This window comes from Oncorhynchus mykiss, chromosome 19, assembly GCF_057628025.1.
Source record: "Oncorhynchus mykiss isolate SJ-2025 chromosome 19, ASM5762802v1, whole genome shotgun sequence".
Taxonomy (NCBI): Eukaryota; Metazoa; Chordata; class Actinopteri; order Salmoniformes; family Salmonidae; genus Oncorhynchus; species Oncorhynchus mykiss.
Genome location: NC_143040.1, coordinates 60,387,239 through 60,394,505, shown reverse-complemented (window position 1 = coordinate 60,394,505; position 7,267 = coordinate 60,387,239). Strand labels below are relative to the sequence as shown.

Genomic DNA, 7,267 nt, shown 5'->3' with positions numbered 1-7,267 from the left:
GGAGGATTTTTATGAAGTGGTGTGTGAATCCTTTCATGAGGGTTCTCTTCCTGTATCCTGTCAACGTGCTGTGCTTTCACTGTTGCCGAAAAAGGGGGATTTGGCTCTCATAAAAAATTGGAGACCTGTTGCTTTGCTGTGCGCTGAATACAAAATTGTTTCTAAATGTCTCTCAAACAGGTTGAAAGAGTATCTGGGATTGTTGGTCCACAAGGACCTGTCCTGCTGTGTACCTGATCACTCTATTGTTGACAACTTGTTTCTGATAAGAGATGTTTTAGACATTTTAAACTGTCTGATGTAAATGTGGGTTTACTTTCTTTGGATCAGGAGAAGACTTTTGATCGTGTGGACCACCAGTACTTGTTTAAAACAATGAAAGCCTTTGGGTTTGGGGGATGTTTTTTTTGTCTTGGATGAATTTACTGTATGCTGGGGCCTCGTGTATGGTGAAGGTGGGGGGTGGTTTGAGTTGCCCCATCACTGTCCCAAGGGATCATCTCGCCTACTGAGGAAGATCGTCGCTGAGGTCTGCGACTCCTTGCCAGCGCTTCATCTGCAGTATGTGACTGACACTTCCAATTCTGATCGGTGGAAGGAGGGTCTGGATTATGTGTTCCCTGCACTGATTGTTAGTGCTGCAATGGGGGCATTCGAGGAGGACGTGGGGATGCTGCTTTCCTTCGATACCCCAGAGCTGGGGGAGTTCAAGGAGGTGGGAAAGAAGGCCATGTACAGAATATGTGTAAAGGTGTCCCATGCCTCTTCCCTGGAAGGGGTAAAATCGACGAGGTGGGCGGGTGTGCTTGGTCCAGGTGCCTCTCCAAAAGGCTGTTGGCGATCATTATACAAACTGCCTATTGATAAGAGGACAGCTGACCTTCAATGTAGGATAATACATGGAGTTATAGCCACCAACATGCATGTGGAACACCTGGACCCTACTATTGGGGAGGGGTGTCCATTCTGTACTGAGTCTGAAACTCTGGCACAACTGTTTTTACTGTGACCCAGGTTGGTCGGGATGATTGAGAGGTGGGAGAGGTTTTCTCTCCCAAAGGCTGTTGTGTTTAGTTACTGTGGAAGAGGAATTGGAGATTTTAATTTATGTGTAACTGTGGTTTCGTATGAGTGGGCCCCCAGACCCAATAAAGATGATTTAAATCTCTCTCTCTCTCTCTCTCTCTCTCTCTCTCTCTCTCTCTCTCTCTCTCTCTCTCTCTCTCTCTCGTTTCTCTCTCTCGCTCTCTCGGTGCATGCTGGGAGTTTTTTGGGGTTTGAGTGTTTGGTGTGGAAAGCTCTATCCTAACTAACTTTCTTGATTATTTTATTTACATGTTATTTTCTATGGTGGAGGGTTAATGAAATATTTGTATATATATATATAATTTTTTTTTTTTCAAAGTTAGGGTGGAAGAGGACAGAGTAACTTTCCTGGGGGTTGGAAGGTGTAGTGTGCGCAATGGCTTCTCAGCCTAGCGCGGAGGAGACGCTGTCGATACAGCATGGATTCAGGTGTGTTCCTGAGAACGGAGTTAAGGTGGAGGAGGTTCTGCTCGCGGTCGGTGAACAGGTAGGAGCTGAGTTTATACATTCTGCTTCTAGAATGAACAAAGCTGTGGTTGTGTTCATAAAAAGGGCTAATTTGGTCAGTAGGCTAATTGCTAGCGAAATATTTGTAAGGGATGTGTTGGTGTCAATTTCACCTCTCTCTACCCCTTCAACAAGAGTTGTAGTGGCAAATTTGCCTCCGTTTATTACGGATGATCAAATTAGGAAAGAGCTGAGTCGTTTTGGTAAGTTTGCTAGCGGGTTCCGTGTACTGTCAGCAGGTTTTCAGGCAGATGCCGTTAAGCACGTTGTTTCGTTCAGGAGGCAAGTTTTTATGTTTCTGAACAATAATGAGCAACAGCTAAATGTGCATTTTAAAGTGAGGCATGGGGAGGGGCTCTATGCCGGTTTTGCCAGCACAGATAGTCTACGGTGTTTTGAATGTGGGGATTTGGGGCACAAGAGTTTTGCGTGCCCACATAAAGGCCATAGACAAGGTGAGGGTACAACGGCAGGTGGGGGAAATCGAGGTCAAAATGCAGGGAGTAAGGAGATGCAGAGGCTGGGCCTAGTCAGTCTAGAGATGGTGGTGTAGATGAGGCTGGGCCTAGTCAGGCTAGAGATGGTAGGGTAGTGGAGGCTGGGTCTAGTCAGGCTAGAGATGGTGGAGAAGCAGAGGCTGGGTCTAGTCAGGCTAGAGATGGTAGGGTAGTGGAGGCTGGGTCTAGTCAGGCTAGAGATGGTGGAGAAGCAGAGGCTGGGTCTAGTCAGGCTAGAGATGGTGGGGTAGCTGAGGCTGGGCCTAGACATGCTATGGAGGGTGGTGCAGATGATGCTGGGCCGAGTCATGCTATGGAGGGTGGTGCAGATAATGCTGGGCCGAGTCATGCTATGGAGGGTGGTGTAGCTGAGGCTGGCCCTAGTCATGCTATGGAGGGTGGTGCAGATGATGCTGGGCCTAGTCATGCTATGGAGGGTGGTGTAGCTGAGGCTGGCCCTAGTCATGCTATGGAGGGTGGTGTAGCTGAAGCTGGCCCTAGTCATGCTATGGAGGGTGGTGCAGATGATACTGCGTGTAGTCAGGTTATTCTAGTGGATGAGGAGAGTATAGTGGGGAAGTGTAAGAGATTAGGGGGGAGGAGGAGGGTGTCAAGAGGAAAAAGAAAAAGGGTGTGGACAAAGGCACCATGGAAATGTTGCCTGTTGCTGTGGGTGAGGCCCTAACCAGAGAGAAAGGGCAGGTGGTCAGGGTGGGAGATAGAGAAGAGGAGGAAAGTGAGTCTGAGGAAGAGGATGAGGAGTTATTTTTTTCAGACTCCTCTTCAATTGGCCCGGAGCTGACAGCCAGTCAACCCGAGGGGTCTAAGTACACGTTGAGAGAACTGACAAGGTTCCTGAGTGAGACTAAGGGGAAAAAAGTTAATCTTGAGGCTTTTTTTCTTGATCCTAGAAAGTTTGTAAGATCAGTACAACATGCTATGAGAAATGAGGGGCATGGTGTCCTCTCACCCAGGAAACGGTTTAGGTTGAGGAAGTGGGTCACAACAGTGCGTAAAGGTTTACCTTCAGACACTGTTTAAATGTTTAATTTCTTACTGACACTGGGGCTTTTTGAGCTTTGCTATTGGTCTATTTCTCTGCTGGCTTTTCTCCCACTTCTTATGGAGACTCTTCGGGTAGGCTCGCTCAATATAAATGGCGCCAGAGATGCGGGAAAGAGGAGTGTGTTGGGTGAATATGTAAAACAAAAAAAAGTACAGGTGTTGTTTCTGCAGGAGACGCATAGTGATGTGGTGAATGAAGTTGATTGGGGGCTCTGGTGGAAAGGGGCAAGTGTGTTGAGCCATGGGACAAATCTTAGTGCAGGGGTGGCAGTCCTTTTTGCACCGGGTCTGGCTGTAAAAATTTGCTCCTCAAAGGAGGTGTGTAGGGGTAGGTTGCTTGTTGTTAAAGCAGAAATTAACAACATGAGTTTTGTCTTTATAAATGTGTATGCGCCTAACACAGGGAGAGAAAGAGGGGTTCTATTTGGGAGTCTTAGACAGGAACTCTCACAAGTAGCGCCTGAGGAGACGCTGGTGATCGGAGGTGACTGGAACTGTACAATGGATTTTACAAAAGACAGAAATGGGGAAGAGCCTCATTCAGTGTCAGTGGGAGTGTTAAGGGATATCTTTAATCAGTTTGACCTAGTGGATGTTTGGAGAACTAAACATCCAAACACAAGACAGTATACGTGGGTGAAGGTTTTTGGGGCTAGGGTGAGTGCAGCTCGACTTGATCGTTTTTACATGTCCAGGAATCAGAGCTATAGGCTGCTGGGTGCTACCATTCTCCCAGTGGGGTTTTCGGATCACCACATAACCATGGCTCGGCTGTCTATTTCACCAGGGCCCCGGCAGGCATCTTATTGGAAGTTCAATGTAAAGCTCTTACAAGATGCCACTTTTTGCTCAGGTTTCCAGACTTTTTGGGAAAGATGGGGGCAGCGAAGAGAGGAGTATGAGTCTCTGAGTCAATGGTGGGATGTGGGGAAAGTGCAAATTCGGCTTTTCTGTCAACAGTATACTGCTCTCTCATCCTCAGAGGCTATGAGAGTATTGGGGGAACTAGAGCGGTGTATTAGTGAGATGGAGGTAGAGATGGTGGGGCAAGGCAATGTAGGCCTCCAGGCTAACTTAGCCGAATTACGTAGGGACCTGGGCAGTTTTTTCCAGGTTAAAGCAAAGGGAGCACTTGTAAGAGCTAGGTTCTCCATGCTCAAGGAGATGGATGCTCCCAGCTCCTTCTTCTTTGGTTTGGAAAGACAGAGCAGTGAAGCCAAGGGTATGCATTGTCTACGGCTGTCTGATGGGCGGGTGACCTCTGTGGTGGGGGAGATGCGGGAGCGGACTGTGGAGTTTTATACTGAATTGTATAGGGCAGAAATGTGTGATCCTATGTGTGCTCAGGTCTTGTTCGCAGGACAAGCTCTCTCGGGCACAGAGGGATGAAATGGACATTCCTCTGTTGTCACATGAACTGGCAGAGGCAGTAACCCAGATGTCCCCCGGTCGTGCACCTGGGGTCGATGGACTTCCAGTGGAATTTTACAAAAAATTCTGGGGAACAATTGGATAGGATTTCTTTTGCGTGTTGCGTGAATGCGTCGGGGTAGGAGAGTTGCCGATGAGCTGCCGTCGGGTGGCTCTGACTCTCCTGCCCAAAAAAGGGGACTTGTGTGAACTTAAGAACTGGAGGCCTGTGGCATTACTCTGTGCGGACTACAAGATTTTTGCCAAGGTCCTCTCTAACAGACTGAAGTCCCATCTGGACTCTATAATACACAAGGACCAGACATATTGTGTACTGGGACGCTCAATCACGGACAACTTGTTCTTGATTAGGGACATGTTGGACTTGTCGAGAGGTTCTAATGTGAACTTTGGACTGGTCTCTTTAGATCAAGAGAAGGCTTTTGATAGGGTGGATCATGAGTATCTGTTTAATGTGATGTCTGTGTTTGGGTTTGGGAAGAGTTTTGTGACCTGTGTGAAGCTGTTGTATGCTGGGGCGTCATGTATGGTTAAGGTGGGAGGGGGGCTCAGTAGGCCAGTCTGGGTGAGACGGGGCATTAGACAAGGATGCCCTCTATCTGGGCAGCTGTACACACTAGCCATTGAGCCTTTTTTAGGACTGCTACGCAGGAGACTGCGGGGAGTGTGCTGGACAGGCATGGATGTGGTGACAGGAATAGCAGTCTCAGCATATGCAGATGATGTTTCTGTGATGGTCAGGGATGGGCAAGATATGCAGGAACTAGAGACTAGTCTGAAGGTGTACGAGGGAGCTTCATCAGCTAAGGTAAACTGGGGAAAGAGCAAAGCTCTGTTATGTGGGGCATGGGGGGATAGGGCTCCTCCTCTGCTTCCAGGGGGTTTGCAGTGGGGTTGTGAAGGGCTTAAAGTGTTGGGGGTGTACCTGGGCTCGGAGAGGTGGGTCAGCAAGAACTGGGAGGGGCTGTCACAGGCAGTGGTGTCAAGACTGGACAGGTGGAGGTGGCTCCTTTCCCAAGTGTCATATAGAGGGAGGGTGCTGATAATCAACAACCTGGTGGCATCTTCCGTGTGGCATAAACTGGCTGTCCTCAACCCCCCCGCCGGTCTGCTTGCAGACCTGCAATGCAAGCTGGTGGACTTATTTTGGTCGGGACATCACTGGCTGAAGGCAGCAGTTTTGTACATGACCGTCCACGAAGGAGGACAGGGCCTGGTGGAGCTGGAGAGTAGGATGGCTGCTTTCCGACTAAAGGCGGTGCAGAGACTGCTGTACCACACTGATGTTGGCTGGAGGGAACCAGCATGCGCGCTGCTGAGGAGAGCTGGCGGATTAGGGTTGGACCGGCAGCTGTTCCTCATGAAGCTGGAGAGGCTGAGTACAGCAGGTCTCTCAGAGTTTTACTCTGCGGTGCTGAGGGCCTGGCAGCTGCTAAGGCCCACACGAGAAGGGGGTGTGGAGCCTGGGCAGTGGGTGTGGGAGGAGCCTATCTTCCACAACCCAGCCATCCCTTTGAGATCGGTTCAGTCGGCCACCCTGCAGAGGCAACTGATGGCAGGGGGTTTACAAAGGCTGGGTGACCTGAGACTGCTGGGAGAGGAGGGGTGGAAAACCCCGGAGGTCTTGGCGCAACAAACAGGAATAACGTCTCTTAGGCTGCTGGAGAGATTCCTGGAGGAGGTCCAGGAGGCACTGTCTGAGCCGGTAAGGGGGGTGTTTGAGAGGCCAAAGGGAGAGGGGCCACCAATGTTCCCGCCACTGCAGGTGACGGCAGAGACTGGAGACTGGCAAGGGGGTCTGGAGGACTTGTTAGATTTTAACACTCCGAGCCTGGGGGAGTTTGAGGGGGTGGGAGGTAAAGCCCTCTACAACCTCTGTGTTAAGGTTAGGAGCATTAAAAGCCTAACAGGAGTGAAGGCACATCAGTGGCAGGGGGTATGTGGGGCGGAGAGTATGGTGGGTTTTAGATGGAGGGCGCTCTACAAACCCCCAGTACCAAAGAGGTCAGGGGACCTCCAGTGGAGGGTTCTTCATGGAGCCCTGGCCACTAACAGCTGGTTGGCACGGGTTGATCCGGGAATTGGGCAGGGGTGTCCTTTCTGTCAAATGAAAGAAACTGTAATTCATGTGTTTTCTGTGTGCACCAGGTTAATGCCATTAATGTCTCTGTTGGAATGTCTGTGTGACAGGTTGGGGGTGGTTTTTGCTGTTGGGATGTTTATAATGGGATACAGGTATTCAAGTAAGGAGAAAGAAAAATGTGTTTTGTTGAATTTTCTGTTTGCTCAGGCAAAGTTAGCTATTTGGCTAACAAGGAGGAACAGGGTTAAAGGTGGGGGGATAACAGACCCTTTACTACTGTTTAATGGGATGGTCTCTGCGCGCCTTAGGGTTGAGTTTGAGTTCTATAAAATGATCAAATGTGTGGAGATGTTTGAGGAGATATGGTGTGTTGGGGGGGGCTGTCTGTATTGCTGGGGAAGATGTTTTGGATATACGGTTGTAGGAGAGGGTTTTTGTGTATGGTGATTTGTATCATGTGGTAGAGGATGCAGTACAGGATATATTTTTATTTTTTATTTTAGGAGTGGGGGGGGGGGGGGGAGTTTTAAATGAATTGAGAATGTTTCAATAAAGAAAGACCAAAAGTCAAAAAGTCTCTCTCTCTCTCTCTCTCTCT

At 49.1% G+C, this 7,267-nt stretch overlaps 1 pseudogene; it reads left to right on the top strand.

Moving 5' to 3' along the window:
* Positions 1–643: 643 nt before the first annotated feature.
* LOC149975253 (uncharacterized) overlaps positions 644–7,267 on the top strand; it is a 70,578-nt pseudogene continuing 63,954 nt past the window's right edge.